Here is a 25579-nt window from a genome sequence, read left to right as displayed (position 1 = left end):
TCCCATTTTGCTTAATTAGTGAGGAAGGGGTTTGAGAAACATTTTTATCACCAAAAGCGACCTATGTGTGCCCAAATGGGACCCATAATGACTATCCCAACATTCTCATTATTTTAATCCAATAAATTTTGCTTCAACACACTGCCACTTCTAAAGATACATAGCAGCGGAGTTTCAGTATAATTTCGGGCAGTGGAATTTTATAATGCAGTGCTAATATTTTTCCAAAAGAATAATAATTCTGGGACACTTCCCAGATCAGCATCTGGCTTTTGCATAGTTTCCTAAAGAGAGGATGTAGGAGAGATCACAGTGGAATGATTATATTTATTAACAGTTTAGTTTATGTGCGATTTTTTTTTTGCACATCTGTGCATGGCCCACACTTTCTCAGGTACAGACTGATTCTGTTTTCTTTTATTTATCTCTGAGTACCTGACATGAATGATAATACCTAGCAATAAAACTCTCCCACCACATGCATGTGTGTATGTGGACACACACACACACACATACACACACACACACATACCACATTTCAGTGAATGCATCTCACTGTACACACTGCATATGTAGAGCAAGATGCAGGTCTCTAGTGAGTATCTATGGTTTGTTGGACAGAACACATTTTCCAATATATAAACTTTTTTTTTGTAATGAAATTATATTTAGTAACAACCACTAGTCACACTGATTTCAAATTAAGCAGCAATTGAATATGGAATAGAGTTAAACAGTCCTGGCATGGGAACAAAAATGCCAAAGAGTGTAGTAGTTCTCTAGCTCCAATTGAAAAGCAAGATAAATCAAGTTTTCATGACTTAAAAATCAAGAGAATCTATAAAATCAAATAGATTCTCGAGTCCACTAGCTTATCTTTTTTTATATAAAGTATAACTTTTTTTATAAAGTGTAACTTTTATAAAGTATAACTTTAAACAAATTTCTTTATGGAGGATTAATGGTTTACAATCAACAGTAAAATAAAATAGTTTGTACATGCATAACATTTCCCAGTTTTCCACATAGCAGTACAACCTCCACTAAGGCCTCCTTTGCCATCATGTTGACAGTATAGCTTTTAATTTTTTTTCCTCCAGGGTTATTGCTGGGCTCGGTGCCTGCACCATGAATCCACTGCTCCTGGAGGCCATTTCCCCCCCCCCCTTTTTGTTGCCCTTGTTGTTGTAGCCTTGTTGTGGTTATTATTATTACTATTGTTGATGTTGTTCGTTGTTGGATAGGACAGAGAGAAATGGAGAGAGGAGGGGAAGACAGAGAGGGGGAGAGAAAGATAGACACTTGCAGACCTGCTTCTCCACCTGTGAAGCGATTCCCCTGCAGGTGGGGAGCCGGAGGCTCGAACCTGGATCCTTATGCCGGTCCCTGTGCTTTGTGCCACATGAGCTTAACCCACTGCACCACCCGACCCCCTACTAGCTTATCTTTTATATTTTAATTTTCCACAATATATTATTGAAATTCAGAAGGAATCATAAGAATACAGGTAATACTGAATTATTTAAGAGTAAGCTGCGTTATTCATTGCCCTATTGCATTTATTAGGTTGCTGTGTTGCCGTAATGTGAATAAAGTAAGGTAAAGGCAAAATGTATCCTAGTCGAAGAAATGTAGGTGGACACAGGTAAATATAATACTAGGCTTGATTTTGCAAATGATCTGAGCAGGGTGACATATATAAACACCCTTGTGCTTCTAAAAAGAAATTGCTAGGTTGAAATTGGAAGAGGAAGCAAGATCCATGAGGAAGATGTTATGTAAGCAGAATTTTGGAAGATGATTGAGATTGTCTTTGATGGAAAATGTAAATCAGTTAGGGAAGGATTAATATCCTACAAGTTAAATAGAAAGAATGGCATGAGTTAGTATCACTGGAATATAACCTTGGAAAATGCAGTTGTCTTAGAAATACAACTGGGGATAAACTTTGCATTAGAACGAAAAAAGGGAAAACTTTGATATCTGAGCAGCTGGTTATATGAAACATAGATAAGCCACTTAGGAATAGGTGCAAAACAAAAAGGTTTATTCAATTTATACAATATAACTTCCAAACTACAAGGATATTGAACCCTACTATTAAGAGATTACATAGTCAATGACTGCCACCTCTCCAGATTCAAAGGAGGTCTCGAAACTTTACATCAGGCTCAATCTGACGCTGTTGACTGGCTACGGAAGAAGGGCAAACGCTAGAAGAAGAAGGAGGAGAAGGAGGAGGAGGAAGAGGAGGAGGAGAAGGAGGAGGAGGAGAAGGAGGAGAAGGAGGAGAAGGAGGAGAAGGAGGAGAAGGAGGAGAAGGAGGAGAAGGAGGAGAAGGAGGAGAAGGAGGAGAAGGAGGAGAGGAAGGAGAGGAAGGAGAAGAAGAAGAAGAAGAAGAAGAAGAAGAAGAAGAAGAAGAAGAAGAAGAAGAAGAAGAAGAAGAAGAAGAAGAAGAAGAAGAAGAAGAAGAAGAAGAAGAAGAGATTACATTGTTTTACTTTATACACTGATGCTTTTGGAGACACATGTTTCAAGGTGAGAGATGAGAGAGAACTAATTACACTTTGTCAGGGAACAGATAAAAAAATATAGTTTCTAGGAAATAAAGATAAAACACAAGAAGAAGTTTATGATGAGTTACATTAGATACTATTTTGAAAAACAGTCAAAGGGAGGAAAAATGGTTTTCGAGCAGACAGAAAAGTAGGGAGGGAGGAAGAGAGAGATCTAATAAGTATACTTCAAGTTGTATTATAAAGATCTTGTAATTTTGGTCTTTTTGTTTTTTTCTTCCATACATATAGTACAGAGTATACCAGTTATACAGGAGTGAAAGTTCTGTATTCACAGGAAATGCACTCCTAACAGGAGGACTGGAAGCAAGAAGGCCATGAGGACTGGTGATACTTAATGATGTTGTGTTACCCTATGAGAGGGGAGCCTTAAGCTTTAGGGACAAGGGTCTGGATTCCATTAGATAATGAGCAGCCTTTAAAGTTTAGCTTGCCTTAGTTGTTATATATATATAAACTTCTGAGAAAAATCTATGAAACATCTTTGAGAAGAGATATTAGCAAGGAAAGAAGCAAATTATGAAATAAGCCAGTTTAAAACAATTCATCAACTGGATTAGGACAATAGCATTAGGAATGGAAATGAAATGGAGTAGTGTTTCTGACAGACGTTCACAATTAAAGTCAGTTGGCATACCACCAAGTCAAATGATGTTTTAAGAAAAATCTCCTGGAAAAGAAAATGTAGATTGCATTCAGAAGTCTGATAATTAATAGGAATGTTATTCTGTAATTTCCAAGCTAAATATAAATACATTTCCAAATTATAATTAATTCCAAATATAATCTTCACAAATTTAGAATACAAAGTCAGTATGTATAAGTCTGTGGTATTTATGTATACAAATGATGGGTTAGAGGACAGGGAAAATAAAGGAAGCAATCCTAACCACAATTGAATCAAAATAGATAACATATTTTGGAATAAATCTAATAAAGGAAGTAAATGACCTCAATAGGACATTGTTAAAAAAAAAAAAGGCACATAAAGAAGTGAAAGACTATCTTCTCTTCATGAGCTAGAAGAATAAATCTTGTCAAGACTGCCATTCTACCTAAACTTACAGATTTAATGCAATCCCTACCAAAATCCAAATAACATTCTTCAAGGTAGTGTAATAAAACATCCTAAAATTTGTGGGGAGTCAAAGAAGACCTCAAATAGCCAAAACAATTCTAAAAGTAAACAAACAAACAAAAAAACATAACGCTTCCTGACTTCCAAGTACAGTACAAGGACTAGTAATTAAAACAGTGTGGTATTAAAACAAGAATAATCATTCAGACTAATGGGAAAGAATAGAGAACACAAAAAAAGTTTATAAATGTAAACCTCACAGACATAGAACATACCCTGCAGCATCTAATACTAATCAATGGGGAAAAGATAGCCCCTTGGTCAGTCACATGAAGAAGAATTAAACTAGACCATAACTTACCACCAAACAACAAAATTAACTCAAAGTGGATTAAAGATTTTAGATATTATACTTGAAACGGTAAAGATTATATACATAGAGGAAAATATAAGTGAAACACTTAAGGACCTAAACATCAAAGGTGTATTTGGAGACTCAATTCCATGAACAAGGGAAACTAGAGAGAGAGAGATAAAAAATCAAATGGGATTACATCAAATTAAAAAGCTTCTTCACACAGAGAGAAACTTCCACAAAGATAAAAAGGCAACCAAACAATTGGGAAAAAATATTTGCATATCACAGATATGACAAGGAACTGATATCAAAATTTTATAAAGAAATCATACAGCTCAACAACAAAATAACAGCTCACCCAGCACAAAAGCAGAAAAACTATTGGAACAGATTAATTCTCCAAAGAAGAAATTCAGAAGGTCCAAAAACATATATAAAAAACCCAAAAGTTCCATGTCAGTTATGGTTAAGAAAATGCAAGTTAAGACCACAATAAGATATCATCTCACACTTGAGAGACTGGTCCACATCAAGTAAATAGTAAATGACAAGTGTTGGTGAGGATATGGAGGAAAAGGAACCCTGGGACAGAATCTGGTGGATATGCATGCAATCTGATGCAATTTCTATGGAAAACAATTTGTACAGTCCCAAATAAATAAAAGTCAAAAATACCTTATGATCCAGCAGTATCCATCCAAGCATATATCTGAAGAACATAGAAGCACTAATTCAGAAGGATATGTGCACCCCTATTTTATAGCTGCACTATGTGTAATAGGCAAAATATGGAAGCAAACTAAATGCCTAATGACAGATATGTGAATAAAGCTGATTTGGATGCATATTCAATGGAATACTACTCTAAAGTCAAAAACATGAGATTTAATCACTTGGACAAATGAATGGGACTAGAGGTGATTATGCTAGTGAAATAAGTTAAGAGGTAAAGTACAACTACCTGATCGTTTTACTCATATGTGCCATACCGAGGACTAAGCAAGTGAACTTGCAAAGAAAAAATATTCAAATAGTCTTCTGGACTTTGTGAGAATTGTGTTGGTTATGGCATTTGGGACAGGATTTGGGTAGAGGGTTTGGAGACACACACACACACACACACACACACACACACACACACACACACACACACACACACACTGCACCCTGTATGTGGAATTGAAATTACACTTCTGAAATATTATGCTTTTGTAAAACACTGTTGAATCACTAATGAAAAATGAAAAAAATAGTTATATTTGAGTGTAGGAGATAAATAACCATGGAAGTTCAGCCTAAGAAATTAAGTATAGCTATGCTAACTTAAAAGATTATTTAAATGCTACTATAAATCATGGGGGAAAAAAGCCTCCTGAGAAATGTATTTTTGGACTCTAGCCTCTGTAATTTCCTAAGAGCAATAGCAAGTGATAGCAATGCTACTCTAGTTCTTTGATTATTGTCTTCCAATGCCATCTTTCTGTCAGTGAGAAATAGAAGCCAACTTGAAATGGTTTTCACTGGTGCAAGATGGGGCCATTTGGCAGAATGTGACCAAATTCAAAATGTTGTACATGACAAATAACATATTTTATACAACAAATCAGTGATATAGAAGGAAAAGGGAAAGGAAAGGAAACAGATGAAAGAGAATACCATATATTTTATCCTATTGTAAGATAAAATAAGTGTGACATATAATCCTTATTTTGTCTGCCTCAGAGTCCATAGGCAGAGCCACTACTCCAACCTGGCAGTGTTATAATCCTTATTTGATCATCTATAAACAGACTAACTAACCAAACTTGAACTCAATGTATGTGAATGGAATTAGCTTTTCAAAATGTTGAAAACTAGTGAGGCCAGATTACAGATTATTATGTTTGTCCGATCATTAAATTATTTTATCTAACTTTGTATATGATTGAAATTTCCCACAAAACCATTATAAGATAAAATACTGTTTCTGAACTATGTATAATAGGCAAAATATGTGGTGTTCCTGGGACCAGGAGAGATAACATAACAGTTATGCAAAAAGAATTTCATATCTGAGGCTCTGAGGTCTCAGCTTCAATCCCCAGAACTACCTTGGGTCAGAGCTGAGTAGTGCTCTGGTGTCCCTCATTCCTTTCTTCCCTCCTTCTCTCTTACCACTTTTATTAAAACAAAATAAAATATTAAAAAATACTGCTCCTGTGTTTAATAATAACAATTACAAGTATGCTTTTTTTTTTTTTAATTGCCACCAGGGTTATTGCCGCAGCTTAGTGCCAAGCATTGCTCCCAGTGGCCACTTTTCCCTAATTTATTTATTTTTCCTCTTCTCTATTTTATTTGATAGGGTAGAGAGAAAATGAAAGGGTAAGGGGAGACAGAGATGGAGAGAGAAATAGAGATATCTGCAGACCTGTTTCATCTCTCCCAAAGCAGCCCTTCTATAGGTGGGCAGAGGTGCTTGAGCCCAGTTTTCTTTCCACTGTAATGTGCTCCCTCAACATGATGTGTCACTCACTGCTAGCCCCCTCAAGTAGACTATTTAACAACTGTGTCTCTGTTCTGTCTATATTATCCATATCTCCAGTGAATTCACCTCTGAAATCATCATGTTCTGTTTTCATACTTTTTATCAGTAGGAACTTTACAGTGGTTTAAAAATTTGTAAGATTTCAAGGATTTAGCAGTTTCACACTCATAGTGTAAGTCATTGTACCTACCACTACAATCCTGTTCCTCTCCCTCTGACCCCTCATACCATTATAATTCTGTTTTGTCTCAAACAATATAAGTTTTCTGTTTTATCATTGTGTGACTTCTGTTTCCATAGGTTGAAATGACTCCATATAACTAGTTAAAATTAAACAGAAACTCATATAGGATCTATCATTTATAAAATTTAAATGTCTTTCTCATAGCATAACATTAACACCATTAATGTGGACAATTCACTGGTATGTAGTATATTCTTAATGTGTAAAAAGCACCCCATCTGATTCTAAACATTTTTTCTGTCATCTCCAAGGACTCATAACTCTGGGATGATTTGTTTTCCAGATAGACAGACAGACAATAAGGAAAAGAGATAGAGAAAAAAGAAAGAAAGAAAGAAAGAAAGAAAGAAAGAAAGAAAGAAAGAAAGAAAGAAAGAAAGAAAGTGAGAGGGGGGGGGGAATGAAGGAGGGAGAAAGAAAGAAAGAAAGAAACCATATCCTATTGAATCTTGCCTCAGTGTGGTGGGGGCCAAGCTTGAAACTGGCCATTACATGTCATTGCAATAGTCTATTCAAGTGAGTTATCAGCTCTCTAAAATATTTTAACCCTCCCCCAAAAAGGACTATACTCTTTAAAAAATCTATTTAAGATTTTTTGTTTGTTTGTTTGTTTGTTTGTTTTGTTTTGTTTTGTAACTTGACCCAAACTGGGAGTTTGATGACTCTAAATTTGCCCAATACCTTTCTAATTTCCACTTTTGTTCACATTGGACATTATTTGAGAATGTCATACTCCATTAGTACCTTTAAATATGAAATGCATTTAAGGTATATGCCAAACTCCATTTAATTCATAAAGTCTCCACTGTGTCACAAATCAAATTTTGCTGCACCTCCTCAGAACTCAAGTCTGACACATATGTTACATCAAGGAAAGACTGTGTTATTTGACAGGAGTATATTGAGCATAGAATTTCTATTTCACAATTTGTTATTTCAATAAAAATAGAGCCAAAGAAACTTAAAAGAAAGAAAATTCTATTCCCAGTTAGTTCTTTAGGCTTTTATATCTTAGGGGAAGAAAACTGATTTTGGTAAAGAGAAAAACAGAAAATGCTCTGAAAGGAAAAAATATTAAATCACAGTGTGGGGGAGAAAGTTACCATCAATGTCAGTACCATCAAAGTTTCTAGTAGAGAGAATTCCAAAATTCTTTTAAAAGTAAAGTGAAACAAAATATGCAGTGAAGCTGAGAACAGTAATGAAGAAAATCTATGGGTATTAATGTTGAGCATTTGGAAATTCTCCAGAAAGTCATTGCTGGCAAATGCATGTATGTTGGTTGGAGCTGGCACTTTAACCACATGGTAAATCCAGGGTCTTTCATATACAGCTGGTTCCACTCCAAGGTCTCATCCCTTTCATGACATCCAGTCCTGCCAGGGACCTGGCACAGGTGAGGATGAAGCACAGAAGTCACAGAGACTGGATTTCTACAGGTCTTTGTGGCTTAGAGGAAACCAAGTTAAGTCTCTTATTAGGTATGAGGAAATGGGGTTCTGAAACAAAGGAACTGACCTTCAAATTTATCTAATTGGTGGTACCAAAATTTATCTTAGAATTATAACAGTCTTTGTTCACTAGGACCAAAGTCATATAACCAGTTACATATACATATACATATACATATATATATATATATATGTATATATATATATATTTATTACCAGAGCATTAAGTAGCTCCGGCTTATGGTAGTATGAAGGAATGAACCTGGGACTTTGGAGCCTCAGACATAAGAGTCTCTTTGCATAACCATTATGCTATCTACCCCTGCCCCATATTCACTTATTTTTGTTGCTTTAGTGAACTCATTTTATTTTTCTGTGCATACAAATTTTCTTTTAAAAAATAGTTTGCGATTATCTTATTAAGAGACTCATGGGTATCAAGTTTATTTTTTTTAATAATGTAGAAGAAACACTAAGTATTGTATATTCATGAAACAGATTGTTAAAAGAGTAAAAAGAAAAACTAAAAAGGACCTGTATGGGGGAAAAAACTATATATTTGTTAAGAATCTAGAGGCGATACAAGAAAATCAACAGCCAATTTGGGCTGTTGAGACACAAATTCTCAGTAATGAGTCTGACATCTGACTGTTTCTGGCTTTCCAGTTGGTATACACTAAATTATAGAGTCCCAGTTCAGTCAAGCCTATGAGTGTCAAGCCATGCATGCCTATGGTTGTATTCACTATTATGATCTTTTGGCCATATGCTGTAATTTTTGTTTGTTTATGAGGGATGGGGGGGAGGATGAAGGGAGGGAGGGAGAGAGGGAAGGAAGAAAGGTGTGTGTGTGTGTGTGTGTGTGTGTGTGTGTGTGTGTGTGTAAGAGAGAGACAGAAAGGAACCAGAGAATCACTCTAGCTCCTATGATGCCAGAGATTGAACTCGATACCACATGCTTATAAATCCATAACTTTACATTGCATTAGTTTTCTAGTACTGCTACAAAAGAGAAACACAAACTGAATGATGGACATTTATTTTCTGAAGTTCTGAAGGCTACAAGTGCTAAGATCAAGGTGATGACCGGGTTCCTTCTGAGGACTTTGACTTCCCTCAGTGTCATGTCTCTTTCCTAATTTCATATGGTTTTCTGGTAATCTTTGGTACTCTTGTCTGTAAATACTTCATTAGTATTATTTTCATAACTCTGGAAGCTACAACGTCTCTAATCAAGGATTTGGCCAATTTGGTTTCTGGTGAATGCGCTCTTCTTCCTAAAATAGACAGACACCTTCTCACTATCTTCTGTTAAGGTAGATGAGAGAGGAAGAGGAGAGGGGGAAGGGAGAGAGAGGGGGGGGGAGCCTGTCTGCCTTTTGGTGTCTCTTTATAATGACATGAACCAGAACCCCACTTTTGTAACCTCATTTAGTCATTTTTATAGACCTTATCACCAAATACAATTGCACACCAAATACAATCCTTATAGTATGTAAGGACTTTGACATATACAGTGTGTCTGTGTGTGTGTGTCCATGCAGAAATTGTCCCCTCTTATAAATACCCCAGTCATATTTGATCCGGGGGAGTTCATTTTAATGCTAGACAAACTTTATTTGTTATCATACTTATTAAATGACAACCCACTCTAAGTCCTGTTCCTATGAGAACTAATCTGAATTTCTGCTAGTCTCCTTTTGATACACCTAGCAACAGTATTAAGAAATATTCATGTTAGACAGATTCTTTCTCAAGTCTCACATCTTACATCACAAAGGCATCCATTGCTTGACCCCACTTTAGATACTGAGCTATTTGTTCCCATTTAGAATTTTACTCTGGAAGACTGCACATCTAGCTATATTCCTTATCTGCCACTAAGACAGAATAGCCAACAAGCACAAGGGACATGAAAAACCTTTATAATCTGCTTTCCTGTAGTATTTGGCAACCATAATTTGTATTTTAGTCTTAGCTGTGACCCTTGCTAACAGAGATTCCATTTCTGCAAAAAAATTATTTTGGCCATAGACTGACTTTTCAGGCCATGTCTAAACATCCTTCAGTTCAGAACATTTGGCCCATGTACATGACTAACACAGACATAAAACAAAATAACCATTTCCAAAAGCTCATATTAAACTTTAAAAAGACACACCCAAAAGCACAAAGAAAAGACTAGGAATGCAGCTATTCGAATATGTCATAACACAGTTATTTCAACTGTCATGGAAATGGTGATGGGATAAGATCTACAAATATTTGAAGATAGGAGTGGCAGATAGGAGGGACCTATATACATTGTCAATGGCTGCAAGTTTGGGTAAAATAAAGACAGAATTCACTTGGATTAACTTGGATTAACAACATGCTAGACATTCACTCAGTGGAATGGTGGAAAGAACTCGATGAAAGTAAATTGGACAGCAAAAGGAAAGCGAGAATGTGGAAATAGTGAATATTTACAACTCTTTGAGGAGATTAACTGTTCATGGAGCAGGGACAAATTAATATTTGAAAGCTAGCATAAGGTCAAGAAAAAATTATATATATTATAATTAAAAATTATATATATTATAATATATATAATGTTTATAAAAAAGGACTTTGTGGGAGACCGAGGAGGTGGGGCTTGGGTTTAGAAAAATCAAGGTTATCATATGGAGGTGATAGAGGAATTTATGGGGACATGGAGTGGCATGGGTTTAAAATAATCAAATGTTTATTACAGCAGACAGAGCAGTATAGTTTAGGTACAGCAAGACAGGCAATTATTGGCAGAGGTAAGTCTAGGCTGAGCCTATGAGTCCATCAGTTAGTTACCCAAAGTTCAGCTTCATGGGTACAGTCTCTCCAGTGGAAAGGCAGCATGGCAGGTCTGTGAGCATCTAGGAAAGCCAGGAGCTAAGAGAGCTGAATGCAGGAACAAAGAGCAGGACCAGCATGCAGGAACAGAGGCTTCCATCTGAGTTTAAGTTCCCTCCTAACTTTAGCCCTATGCTAATTATGCCCAATTCATCACTTGTGTGCTAATTATATCACAACAGTGAGCAAATAGTTGAATAAGAATAGATAGTAAAAAGGTGGTCTTTGACCAGAAGAGAAAACACTAAGCAGAACTTAGACTGGAGTTGGTGTATTGCACCAAAGTAAGACTCTAGTGTGTGTGTGTGTGTTTGGGGGTGGGGGTGGGGAGGTGGTCTTTGATAAGAAGAGGAGGACTCTAGTAGAAAATGTGAAAATGTACAAATGCAAACAGGCTTGATGGAAAGATAAGTTTGTTTTCATCTATTTTTATTAATAGCACACAAGATGAAGCCATATGTGGAAGAAGGGGATGGATTAAAAGTTTGGATTGAGGTGTTGTATTAGTTTCCATACCAAAGTAGCACAGAATGGGAGGCTTAAGAAAATCAGAAATGTATTTTCTCCAAGTTCCAGAGGATGTTAAGACCCAAATCAAGATATTGTAGTGTCATGCTGTCTCCAAGTGCTCTAGAAACTGGATTGCAGGCTTCTCCAGCATTTGGTGACTTCTAGAATCTTTTTCTTTGAGACAGTATAACTTTTAAAAAAAAATTCTTTATGGGGGATTAATGGTTTACAATCAATAGTAAAATACAATAGTTTGTACATGCATAACATTTCCCAGTTTTCCACATAGCAATACAACCTCCACTAAGGCCTCCTTTGCCATCATGTTGACAGTATAGCTTTTAATTTGTCTGCACCTTGATGTGGTATTCTTTCTGAGGCCTCTGTATTTAAAATAGCCTCTTTTATTTTATATGGACAGGTATGATTGGATATAAGACCTACCCGAAATCTAAGATAGTATCATTTTGATATGCTTAACTTAGTTATATCTACAATGGCCTTATTCTAAAAACAGTCATATTCACAGGACCAAGGATTGGACTTAGACTTATTTGTTAGAGGGATGCCATTCAACCCAATATAGAGTTGATATGGTATAACCATGGAGTGTAGGGGGTATGTGGCAAAATCAAGGGTTCATATGAAATTTGATAGTCTGTGCAGTGTGTGATCTTTCCTTCCCTTGGGTGTCAGTATGAATTAGAGGGAGAGTTACCTCAACCAAAGTTAGAATTTTGTCATATAAATGGAATGGTAAGAATGTTTTGAACTTTGCAAGAAACTGGCTATCAGTGCTAGATTAGATTGTCATCGATGAAAGATAAGAATAAAAAAGAGGGAGTCCGGTGGTAGCACAGCAAGTTAAGCACAGGTGGCGCAAAGCACAAGGACTGGAGTAAGGATCCTGGTTCGATCCCCCCACTCCCCACCTGCAGGGGAATCACTTCACAGGTGGTGAAGCAGGTCTGCAGGTGTCTGTCTTTCTCTCCCTCTCTCTGTCTTACCCTTCTCTCTCCATTTCTCTCTTGTCCTATCCAACAACAACGGCATCAATAACAACAACAATAATTACTACAACAATAAAACAACAAGGGCAGCAAAAGGGAAAAAAAATAAATATTTAAAAAGAATAAAAAAGAGCTAATCTGTAAAAAATAAAATTCAATGGATCATAAATAACTATGGAAATTAAAAGTTATTTAAATTGGTGTTGTTTGGATGAGTAGGAAATGGTTATTAAGGATTGGGAGGCTTAAACTTGAGATCTCTGAGATGATCTAAAAGATTTCAGATTCCTCAATCTTTAGCTGTCCATTATAGTAAGGAGATTCTGATTTGGAGTTTGGAATTAACTTTATTACCGTTAAACTATGATTTCTGTGACCTTTGGCAGATATAATGATGTGCTTTAAGATCTTAGAAAACGACGGCTATCTCAGAAACAGAAGGGAAGGTAGATTTTTTTTTCACTTTTCTTTATTGACTTAATAATGATTAACAAGATTGTAGGATAAAAGATGTACAATTCCATACAATTCCCACCACTAGAGTTTCGTATCCCATCTCATCCATTAGAAGCTTCCCTGTTCTTTATCCCTTTAAGAGTATGGGCCCAGGATCATGCCCCATAGGTTCCAAGACTGGGAGAAATGGTTTTTATAGAGAATGGGAAAGGTTCCTGCAGTCTTAGAGTTTAAGGAGGCAATAGATAGTTATTATAACCAACTTATTTGAGAATTTGGTTTAATTTGAAAATCTCACGGTTAGTATTTACTGTACCATGTAAGACCTTATTATGATTTATGTCATTTAATGCTAGTTACAAATAACTATATCTTATATACTGACAAAACCAGTTGCTTTTGGTCTCCCTGGTCTAAGATTATAGGTTATTTAATATTTCAGAAAAAAAGTCATGATTAGAAATGCATTAACAATTTAAGTCCAGTGTTGATATTCTAACACTGGAAACCTTAAGTACTTAGATTGGAAGTATACTCAGAACTGAAGTCTATGCATTAGAAAGTTTGAGACATTCAATCTATTTCCCCTCTCACATTGATTAAATATTGATGTATAAGACTATAAGTTAATAGGAGTGTTAGGAGTGTATATTAAAATCATTCCCACCACCAAAGGTCTCTGTCCCTGCCCCTACCCCTCTATAGTGGAGCCAAAAATCTACCCTCCCTCTCTCCCCAGAGTTTTTTTTTCTTTCTTTTTTTTTTTTAACTTTGGTGCAATATTCCAAATTTAATCAAATTCTGCTTTGGAATTCCCTTTCTGTTCTTCTTTCTCAACTTCTGTTTGTGAGTGGGAACATGTCATAGTCCTCTTTCTCTTTCTGGCTTATGTCGCTTAACATAATTCTTTCTAGCTCCATCCAAGTCGGGTTGGAGAAGGCAGTTTCATCATTCTTAATAGCTGAGTAGTATCCCATCGTGTATATACCACAACTTGCTCAGCCACTCATCTGCTGTTGGACACTTGGGTTATTTCTAGGTTTTGGCTATTACGAATTGTGCTGCTATGAACATAGGTGTACACATGGCTTTATGGATGGTTGTGATTGAGTCGTTAGGATATATCCCTAGGAAAAGAATTACTGGCCCATAGGAAAGGTTCATTACTCGTGAGGATTCTCCAGAATGTTCTCCACAGTGGTTGGACCAGTTTAGGGATTGTGGAATCTTAAAGTGTACAGAGATGATTCATGAAGGCAAGTAGGGGCCTCAGGACAGAGAACAGCTCTTTAGGCAAGTGCTTTTAAGGGCAGCAAACCAGAAAACTATATAAAAACACTGCAACCATTGATGATTCCCAAGTCTGGAAAGACTATACTGACCAGGAGATGGTTAAATACTTTTTGTTACAAAAAATAGTGCAGAAGACCAAGTGCTGGCTCGACCATATCCTGACATCCTGTGTGCTAAATGCATAAGGTTCTGTGTTTGGTCCTCAGCACTACATAAAATACTCTTGCTAGCAAAGTTACTCAGTGGTACAATGCTGGATTTCCTGTCTTTCTCCCTTCCTTTCTTCCTTTCTTCCTTCCTTCCTTCCTTCCTCCCTCCCTCCCTCCCTCCGTCCCTCCCTCTTTTCCTTCCTTTTCCTTCCTTCCTTCCTTCCTTCCTTCCTTCCTTCCTTCCTTCCTTCCTTCCTTCCTTCCTTCCTTCCTTCCTTCCTTCCTTCCTTTCTCCCTTTCATGTTATTGTCACCAAGATTATTGCTGGACTCTGTTCCTGCATGATGAATCCACTGTTCCTGGTTTATTGTGATAGAGACTGAGAGAAATAAGTCAAAAATTTGGGGAGAAAAGGATAGAAAAAGAGAGACACTTGCAAACTGCTCTACCCCTCATGGAGCTTCCCACCTTCAGGTGTGTGCCAGAGGCTTGAACTGGAGGTCCTCATGCATGGTAACTTGTGTTTACTGGTTGTGCTACTGCTCTGCCTAAACGACTATTTTCTAGAGAATAGTTTGTTTGTTTTTCCTGGGTGGGGGGAGCAGACTTGTTTATGCCTTGGAATTATGACAGAAATTGCCAATTCAAGAGTATCTGCCTTGCAGTGCTTTCTCAAGTTGTTTGAAATCTAGGACTGATGCCACCAGTTCCCCAGAGGAGTAGGACAAGGCTGAGACTGGATTGCCCATTTTTACCTGGTACTTCCTCACTCAACCTTCATTCTCCATGATCAGGAGGATCATGGATTTATGGGTTTTGAGTCTCAAACCTTGAGCCTCTCCACATATGGTTCTCCCACTTTTTTGAACATTTTCCACCACAAAGAGATCCTCCTTGGTGGCTTGCAAGATGGTCTACAAAATCTCTGCTATAGCTCATTCCTACGCCATCTAGAAGCAGAGTTAATCCCTACCACTGTCTGCCTAGACTTGGTGATTTACTTTCTTCTGTTGATTATCAAAAGTAAAAACTGATAGAGTATTATTTTTTTAAACATGATAATAAAATGTTTCAAGTGAAGCACTGATTTCCTTTGTCTCACAGCAGATGGTGAGGTTGATTTTTAGTTGTCCACGTATCCAGGTAACTTCCGGTGGAAGCGGTGCATAAACAGAGAAGGTGTAAGTTCAGCATACCCTGGACTCCTATAGCTACTAGGAGCAACAAGGGGTGGGGGTGGGGCGATGTCAGTGGGCCTGAAACATCACCTCCCATCATTTCTTTCCATCATATTGATGTCAAGTGGATATGGTGGTTCAGGAGGTTGGATTAGAGTGAGATGGGTAGTGCTAAAATATTTTTTCTTTTATTAGACTACCTCCCCCACCCCACTCTTTGGGGAAGATAATGTAGGGTCTTTTTGTAATTTTGGATGTCTAAATCTGTTGGTTGTTAAATGGTAGTGGCTTCTGAAGTGTGCTATCTGGGACACATGATCAGCAGTAAGAAAATTCAGGGAGTTCACCATTATGTTGTTTTACAAGTTCTGAGGTGCAAGGCAATATAACCTACTTCACTTTTCAGAGACTTCCTACACTTGTTATGTACTATGCTCAAGGTTTTGTTTGTTTGTTTAATTGTAAGGGAAGAACCTGAGAGAAATGGAAGTTACTGTGTCCTGAAAGAACTGGAGGAATTTTTAATTTTTAATTTTGTTTGATAGTCTTCAATGCCCCAAAATTTTGTTGAAAATAGAAGACCTCGAGTTTAAGATTGCAGTGGGTAGATTTACACTCTTGTTTATAAAAATGCCAATCAAAATTTGATTTAATTTTTTCATATCTGTTTTGGTATATTTATATTTATGTGGACTCTGTTTATGTTGGTTTAGCTTATAATGATCCACACTTTTTGGATGGCTGGTCACAACTGTGTTTCTTCTGTAAGCCATGTTAATTTTCAGGCACAGTTTTTCTAACTGTGGATGGTGTTGGAATAGACTACCTTTTTTCATAATCTGAATTGGTAAAGTAGTTTCAGTAAGCTAATTGACCATCTTCCCTATATCTCAGTGTGCCACTCTTTAACTATCTGTTGATTTCCCCATATAATGTCCCTTTCAGGTGAGAATGTCTGTAACAAGCTACTCAAGGTCAAGTACCACACTGTAAATTTTTCCCGTTATTATTCAAAGTCCATCTAATGAGAATGTCACATAGGAATGCATATTTGCAAGAGCAAGGCATAGTTCTACTGTTGAGCACTTTGAATATTTTATATAGTATATAATCGTATTTTAATATAAATGCCATTATGACAATAGGCAGCCCAATGGGCCTTGCAGGAAAAAAAATGATTCTCAAGCAGAGGCTTCTCTCCTTCATAAATAGATAAATACAATTTTTATGTTGCACTACAATCATGTTTGAGTAAATAAAGCAAAAATTTGAGTAGTAGTCATGTTTTGTTCTTTTTTCTTTGCTGAATTAAGTGAATGTTTAGATGAGTATTAGGCAGATAATTGTGAGATCTCCCTTATTTATTGAAAGTTTTAAAAAAATATTTTAAGGGCCTAAGTCATCCGTTTTTTCTTAACATAAAACTGGCTAAAAACAAAAAAGTAACAGAATTTATTTTCAGTAGTGTTAATAAAATAATATTTTATATGAAAGCAGTTCTATACATTTAGAAACTATATTTTCATATCCTTTCATCTTGAACCTATCAATAGATCGAGGAATTAGACCTATAGCAGGTCTTTCTATCTATATTTTTCATGTGAGGAAATGTGATCTCGATGAAGGTAAATGGCTTGCTCCAAGTCCATAAATTCCACATGGAGTAAATTATGGTGTCAGGAACTGAACATGAGCTTCTAGGCCACAGTAAGGGTAAATTATATTCTTTTTCTTTATTAAGAAGGGGTAATGGTTTACAGTGTATTCATTGACACGTGGATACAATTTTGTTATGCACCAGGACCCCCAAGTTGTCTCTCACCACTCCCTGCCTCTCTTGCCCCAGTCTTTTGTTTAAATGCAATATACCTTGTCTAGTCCATGTTTCATTTTGTATATGAATATATACATCAAATCATCAAAAAGGAAAAAGCTTATATTTCATACATAAGCAACGTTGGATCTGATAATCTCTGTTACATGTGCTCAAACTTCTTAGAGGCAATGCTTGTGCTTTGTTTTCTGTAATAAACAAAGCCTCTCCCTATCTTCAGCAACCTGCCTTTATTCACACTTATTTGTGTTTCACATGTCTGAATTTTCTGTTTAGGGAATCAACAGAGTATTATTCCAAAATAGAAAAATCCGATAAAACCCAGCATTCCTGGCTACAGCCTGTGCGATTATGAACACAATACTGTACTTACAGTAGGACGCCAGTGTGAACAGAGGCTGCTGTCTTTGAAAGGATGAGCTTTCGTTCTGGCCTAATAACTATCTAACGCTGGGTGCAATTATCTTTCTCCAAGTGGCACATTACTATTTGACACATTAATTGTTGTGTCATTTCTTTCTGAAAGGCATGGTGGGTGTATAATACAAACCAGAGTCTTCATGAATTATCCATGTCATGGTGTGGCTCACAGATTTACCTTTTCAAAAATAAAAGCAGCCCAGTCTCATCACCTGTTTTCAATCACCACAAGCAGTTCTGCACTGCCCTGTGACCCCTCAGATCTTTTTTCCCGTCTTGGCAGTTCTGATAAACATCAGCAATGGCCCACTTTCCCAACACAGCTCTTGAAATGTTCCTTCTCTTAGGATAAACCACAGAAAACTTCGTCATGAGCATATTCTATGTGACTTTTTTTTTTTTTTTTTTTTGCCTAGGAGGTGTTGCACAAGAAGGGTCTCCTTTTTCCATGTCAATTTGACTTGTTTCTTTTCTGCTTTTTTTCTTGAAAGGGTACTCTGTATGAGAACTATATCCAGAGCAAAAAGACCCCAGCAAAATCCAGACATTCAAGCCTGGCAGACCTTCCATCCCTGCAGCTGTGGTTTGGCAGCCTTCAAAGATGAAGGGTTGGCAGCCCTGGATTTTCCTCTGGGCCTGTCGTCTGACCTGTTGTTAGACCACTGATGGGCTGTTGCTGATTGCCCTAAGAATTTGCCCCTCCCTCTTCCTACTTTGACTGCCACTAGATGATAAAAATGATGTAGCTACCTATTCCTTCGTCTTCTCAAGATGCTTAGTGCTTGAATCCGTCTCCAAGTGGGAAACACAACTTTGCTGTTGTCTTACCAAATCCACCGGGTGTGCATATTCCACAACAAGTTACCACTAAGAAAAAATAATTAATCAGAATTTGAGTGCATCTGACATTCTATACTTTGCTGCTAGTTAGGGCCATGCTGCCCTGAAGACTCATCTCCCCTTTTGGTTTTAATTGGGTTCTTTTCTGTTGCTTCCATTTCATTTTGCACCTGACTGGCATACTGCTACTGAATACAAGTGAGTTGTTCAGTAAGTTAGAGGTATGATAAATTAAACATGATATGTACTGCTGAATCCATCTTTGGATGCTTCATGGTACATTATAATATGAGATGGAACAATTAAAATAAAATATTAAAGAATAAGCAAAAACAGCCCACTGTTAACATGTCCAAAGGCAGAAGAAAATTACAGGTTTCATTGTATATGCGGCACCATCTGCCTCTTCGCCGAGGCTGAGCCTTCGGCTCTCCCAGGGGAAATAGCTGTGGATAAGTTATTCAATTAGAACAGCATTATTGGCCAGCCACCTTGGAGAATTGGGTTGATGATGTTGTGATTATCCTGCTCTACATTCCTTCATGTCTCTGGCAGGCTTCAGTGCATGGCAACTTCCTTAAGTGTTTACTGAGCCCTACAGTAGAGGTGAACAATTGGAATGAAGAATATTAAGGATTCCTGAAAGAAAATCAATTTTGAATGAACTTTTCTTACCTAGCTACAGCTTCAATATTCTGGAGTCATACTATATTTTTGTAGACTTTCATTGAGTTAAGTGATAGAAATAGCACTTGGGAGGAAAACGGATTTTATGATATGCATTTAACCTATGACACTATACAGAATACTTCTTCATGTAAAGTTACTAGGTAGAAAAAAACCCAGGCTTCCTCAAAGATAACATTAATTTTAAGGATGGGACAATTGTGGGGGCTAGGTGGTAGTGCACCAGGTTAAGTACACATAGTACAAAGCGCAAGTATTCTGGTCCCAGCCCCTGACTCCTCACCTGCAGGGTTGCTTTGCAAGCATTGAAGCAGGTCTGCAGGTTTCTGTCTCTCTCTCTCCCCCTCTCTATCTTCACCTCCTCTCTCAATTTCTCTGTCCTACCCAGCAGTAACAGCAACAACAACAATAACAATGGAAAAAAATGGCCACCTAGAACAGTGGATTCGTAGTGCAGACATGGATCCCCAATGATAACATTGGAGGCAAAAAAAAAGGGGGGGGACAATTTATTAGGGGGAACAGTGCTTTGTTGTGGTTGTTAAACAAACAAACAAAAGACTTTGGCTGTCCTTTAAACATATTTGCACCTTTCAAAGAGTAGTAAAATTATTTATGAGTTCCTTTCTCTCAGGAGGTGAGTGCCCTTAACACATCACACCATTCAACCAGATAATTCCTAAATATGAGTTGCTGGGTATCTTCATTGTTTTCTTTGTAATCCTGTTGCTTGCAACTGAAGATCCGACAGCATTCCTTTTACTTCATCCAAACTGATATATATTTGGATCCAAATACATATGGATAGGTTGCACATAACAAGACATGTCATTTTGACAGATGGGTTATGTTGAGTTGTGATTAAAAATGTGTATGTGACATATATATATATATATATATATATACATATATATACTTATATATGTATATACATTAAATATAATACTCACACATGCAAATATATTTATATTTTTAGAAATGTAAATACTTGTTGATAAAAGTTACAAGTACAGAAATAAATTTAAAAATGAAAATATAATTTCTTGCCAAGGCCTCATATGTTATGTAAATACATACACTTTGACATGTCAGATATTTCTAGAGTATTCTGGTGAAGGTCTGGGTGATCTTCTATAACTGTTAACTGAGTAGAAACTCAAGATTGTCTCTGTAGCTGGCTCAGATGTTGATGATTTTGGAAGATGATTATGTGTATTTCAAATTTCAAGAAATCTATATACTTTTATTTTTTGTCATTTCTCTGACATGCTGACTTTTCAAGTAACTCATTTTTAGTATTATTTTATGTTTTAGGACATTAACCCTGTCCTAAAATTTTGAATTCCATTAGTATATCATTAATTTTAATTTAGTTTATGTTTTTTGATACTTAACAATTTTAATTGGAAAACAATCAGATCTATTACTCAAGAGTGTTGCTTTTCACTTCTTTGTGTTTAGTAAGACATTCTGTTTTTAAATATTTCATTCATTTACTAGACAGAGGCAGAGAGAAATTGAGAAGGGAGAGGGACATAAAAAGGAAAAGAGACAGAGAGACACCTATAGCCCCGCTTTACCACTTGTGTAGCTTTTTCCCTCTGCAGGTGGAGACCAGGGTCTTGAACCCGGGTCCTTGTGTACTATAGTGTGTGTACTTAACCAGATGCACCGCTGCTTGGCCCCTAGTAAGCCATTCTTCACTTGAGAGAAGTTACTTTTATTTTCTTACTTTAAATGTTGGAAGTTGTGTCCTTTAACTACTTATCTCACCATATGCATATGAATATACATAAGTGTGTATTGAATTCTGAATATATAATACTGAATGGTCTCAAAGTAATGTATCCAGGAGGGTGAGGTATTTTATCAAAAAATTTAACTTTTTAGTTGCTACACACATATGATTGAAGTCCAGGTGAACTGAAGGATGTGACTCCCCAGATGTCCAGGGCAAGCCTTCTCTAAACATGCCACTTTGACATATGGATTATTTTGAACTGAAGTTAACTGAGATCCTGTAGACTCATAGAAAAAATAATATGTATATATATATCATTAGCTTAGCTATCTAAAAGAATGAAAATTAAAGCTATTACCCCTAATTGGAAGTGTTATCAGAATTTTTTTTTCTGTCAGAGAAACCTATCTCTAAGGCAGGCTAAACATGGAATTATAGAACATCTACTTCTCACCACATAAGTCAGCTTGCGCTTATCATGTGAATCATCTCTGCCCCCTCCCCAGCCCCTCGCCTTAAACCCTCAGGCCACTCTCTTGTTCTTTCTGTCAGGTTGAATATCTTCATTTTGGCCCATTTTCTTTATAAAGTCTTTTTTAAAAAATTTATTTTATGTATTTATTCCCTTTTGTTGCCCTTGTTGTTTTATTGTTGTAGTTATTATTGTTGTTTTTTAATATTTATTATATTTATTTATTCCCTTTCGTTGCCCTTGTTGTTTTATTGTTGTAGTTATTATTGTTGTTGTCGTTGTTGGATAAGACAGAGAGAAATGGAGAGAGGAGGGGAAGACAGAGAGGAGGAGAGAAAGACAGACACCTGCAGACCTGCTTCACCGCCTGTGAAGCGACTCCCCTGCAGGTGGGGAGCCGGGGGCTCAAACCGGGATCCTTATGCCGGTCCTTGTGCTTTGCTCCACCTGCGCTTAACCCACTGCGCTACAGCCCGACTCCCCTGGCCCATTTTCTTTAAAATCTACAGTTTCTTCAAATATGTCAGTAAATTAATTCTGTCTTCCATTAATTTTCCTGAAGTTAAATTGATTCCTTGACCAGCCCCAAGAACAGCACAGTGGAGTAGGGCAAAATTTCCTCTCTGTCCTTATAGAGTTGTCCTGCATGTAGTAAGCCCAGTTTTCCAGTGTGCTGCTGCTGCTTCCTCCTCGTCCTCTTCCTCCTCCTCCTTTTTTTTTCTCTACTCTGTTTCTTTATTTCTTTATTTTTTTTTGTCACAACAGTTTCACTGTTCTGAGCCAAATTTTCCTTAAAAAGTTTTTTATTATATATATATATATAAAATATATAAAATGTATTATATTGTATATGTATTAAATAATATATATTAAAATATATATTAAATGATATATTTAAATAAAATATATTTATAAAATAAAATATATATTAATATATATAATATATAAATATTATATATATATATTTTTGCCTCCGGGGTTATCACTGGGGCTCGGTGCCAGCACTATGAATCCACTGCTCCTGGAGGCCATTTTTCCCATTTTGTTGCCCTTGTTGTTGTTATTGTTGTTATTATTGTTGTTATAGCTGTTGTTGTTGTAGTTGTTGGGTAGGACAGAGAAAAATCAAGAGAGATGGGGAAGACAGATGGGGAGAGAAAGATAGACACCTGCAGACCTGCTTCACCGCTTGCAAAGCGACCCCCATGCAGGTGGGGAGCCGGGGGCTTGAACCGGGATCCTTACTCTAGCCCTTGCGCTTTGCACCATGTCGCCCTGCCCCCTATTTTTAATATTTTATTTATTTAATGGGTAGAGACAGAAACTGAGACAGGAGGGAGAGATAGAGAAGAGAGAAAGAGACACTGGCACCACTACTTCATCACTTAGAAAGCTTCTCCCTCCCTCATCTTCCCCCCCCTGCAGGTGGGGACTGGGGGGCTTGAACCTGGCTCCTTGCGCATGGCACTGTGTGTACAGAACCAAGTATGCCATCACCCTGCCTCCAGCTTTTTCCATCAGACAAAGAAAGAAACAGAGAAGAAAAGACACCACAGCACAACAGCTACCCTCAGTGCTTTGGGAGCCAGACTCAAAATTAATTTGCACACATGGAAAGCAGTACCCTCCCAGGAGAGCTACCTTGATGACTCAGATCTTTTATTTTCTTTTATTGATTATTAATTCTTTTTGCCAGAGCACTGTTCAGCTCCTACCTATGGTGGGGTTGAATCTGAGACCTTTGCTACCTTGGGCATTTTTTGTTGTTGTTGTTGTTGCCTTCAGTGTTATTGCTGGGGTTTAGTGCCTGCACTATGAATCTACTGCTCCTGGAGACCATTTTCCCATTTTGTTGCCCTTATTGTTACCCTTGTTGTTGATATTATTATTGTTGTCATTACTATTGTTGTTGGATAGGACAGAGAGAAATTGAAAGAGGAGGGGAGGTACAGAGGGGGAGAGAAAGATAGACACCTGCAGGCCTGCTTCACCACTTGTGAAACAATCTCCCTGCAGTTGGGGAGCTGGGGGCTCGAACTGGGATCCGTAGGCCAGACCTTGCACTTCACACTACATGCGCTTAATCCACTGCACTACTGCCCGACCCCCCTACCTTAGGCATTTAAGTCTGTTGCACTCCCATTAGTGGAATCTCCCTGGCCCTACTACTTCAGTCTTGCAGCATACCTATCTCAGCTCAGAACTTTGGGTTCATTGTGGAAATGATTCAGTTTTTAGTGCTTTTAATCATTGTTCAAATGATTAAGTTTTTAGTGCTCTGGGGTTGTGATTCATGCATTGTTTATCAACACATATGGTCTGCTGCAGAACCAGTCAACTTACACCTTACCAATTACTCAGAGGACTGAAAACTGAGGACATAAAATACGGCTAAGTGTATGTAAGATGTGTCACACATCACCCTTTGGTCTCCAATTATTCCTCCATTATTTCTCCTTCCTGCATACATAGTATAATTATCTTCACTTCCTCTTTAGGAGAGACAATTTCATGTCTCCTCCATGCATTCATTCATAGTTGTTATCTGATTCTCACTGCTCCAGATCAGATTTTTCAAGTGAAAAACAAAGGAAGAAAGGCCCGGGTTGTGGTGGACCTGGTTAAGTGAACATATTGCCAAATGCAAGGACCTGAGTTTGAGTCCTGATCCCCACCTGCGGGCAGTCAACTTCACCAGCGGTGAAGCAAGTCTGTAGGTGCCTATCTTTCTCTTCTTTCTCTTCCTCTCTCTACCTTGTTGTCCTCTCAGTTTCTCTCTGTCCTATTTAAAAAAAAGTGGGGGAGGGAAAATGGCTGCAGGGAATGGTGGATTTGTGGTGCCCGCCTGAGTCCCAGCAATAACCGTGGTGAAAAAAGAAAGAGCGGAGAAGTAATGGAAAACCACTACAGCACTAAAGCTTCCTCCAGTGCCGTGAGGGCCAGGCTCAAACCTATGTGATATGCATGGCAAAGCATACCCCCAGGTGAAGTGTTTCGCCAACCCCACTCCCCTCCAGTTCTGGTATGAGTCTCAAATTATAGAACCTCTGGGTGACACACAATAGTCTTTATATCATATCTATAAATAATTCTCTAGCTCTGGAAGCCTAGCAACTATTTTACCTCAAACAAAAGCAATGCAATTTCAACATAAGGATTTATTCACAAATAAACAAACACAAAGCGAGATTTTAGAGTTTTTTTGTGATGAGACCCACACACACTTTCCAAAATCCTAAACTGACAGCCTCCTATCTAACCTTCAAAAACCTTCTCTCTTCCCATTCTCACTTAAGTGGGATTCAAAATGTTACTATTCACAGATAAAATGATGAAGTGCCTGGCACCCCTTATCCAATGGCTGACAAATGGTGGATTTGTCAACAGGAATCAGTTTCTGAGAAATTCTGGATTTCTTGTACGCAGGCATTTTGAATCTCCCATCTTGTTCAGATCTGGACACTTCCCTAGGGAGGATCAAAAGTGGTCCTGGTTCTCCATGACTCCTGGTTCCACTCTGAGGGAGATAGCTGTACTTGTCTTTTCACTCAATGTCTTAGCTTTATTAAATGTTAGGCTTAGTGAATATGCAATATTCTTTGTCCACTTGCTACCCCAGGGATCCCAGAGTTCTTTTAGAATTATTTTACAGTCCAAACACTCCACACTCACCATTAATTCTTGTAGAATTCAGTTTTTGATTTATTTGACTCCAGTTAATTTCATGGATATGTAATTACTGCTATAATATTTTGACTAACATACTTGTTAGATTAACTATATCTCTTTTTAATAGTTTATTATTATTATTTATTTGATAGAGATAGGCAGAATTCGAGAGGAAGGGGGAGTCAGAGATGGTGAGAGACAGAGATACCTGCAGCCCT

This window comes from Erinaceus europaeus, chromosome 5 (assembly GCF_950295315.1).
Source record: "Erinaceus europaeus chromosome 5, mEriEur2.1, whole genome shotgun sequence".
In the NCBI taxonomy this organism is placed as follows: Eukaryota; Metazoa; Chordata; class Mammalia; order Eulipotyphla; family Erinaceidae; genus Erinaceus; species Erinaceus europaeus.
The sequence above is the reverse complement of the archived record's forward strand: the minus strand, read 5'-3'. Positions refer to the sequence as shown.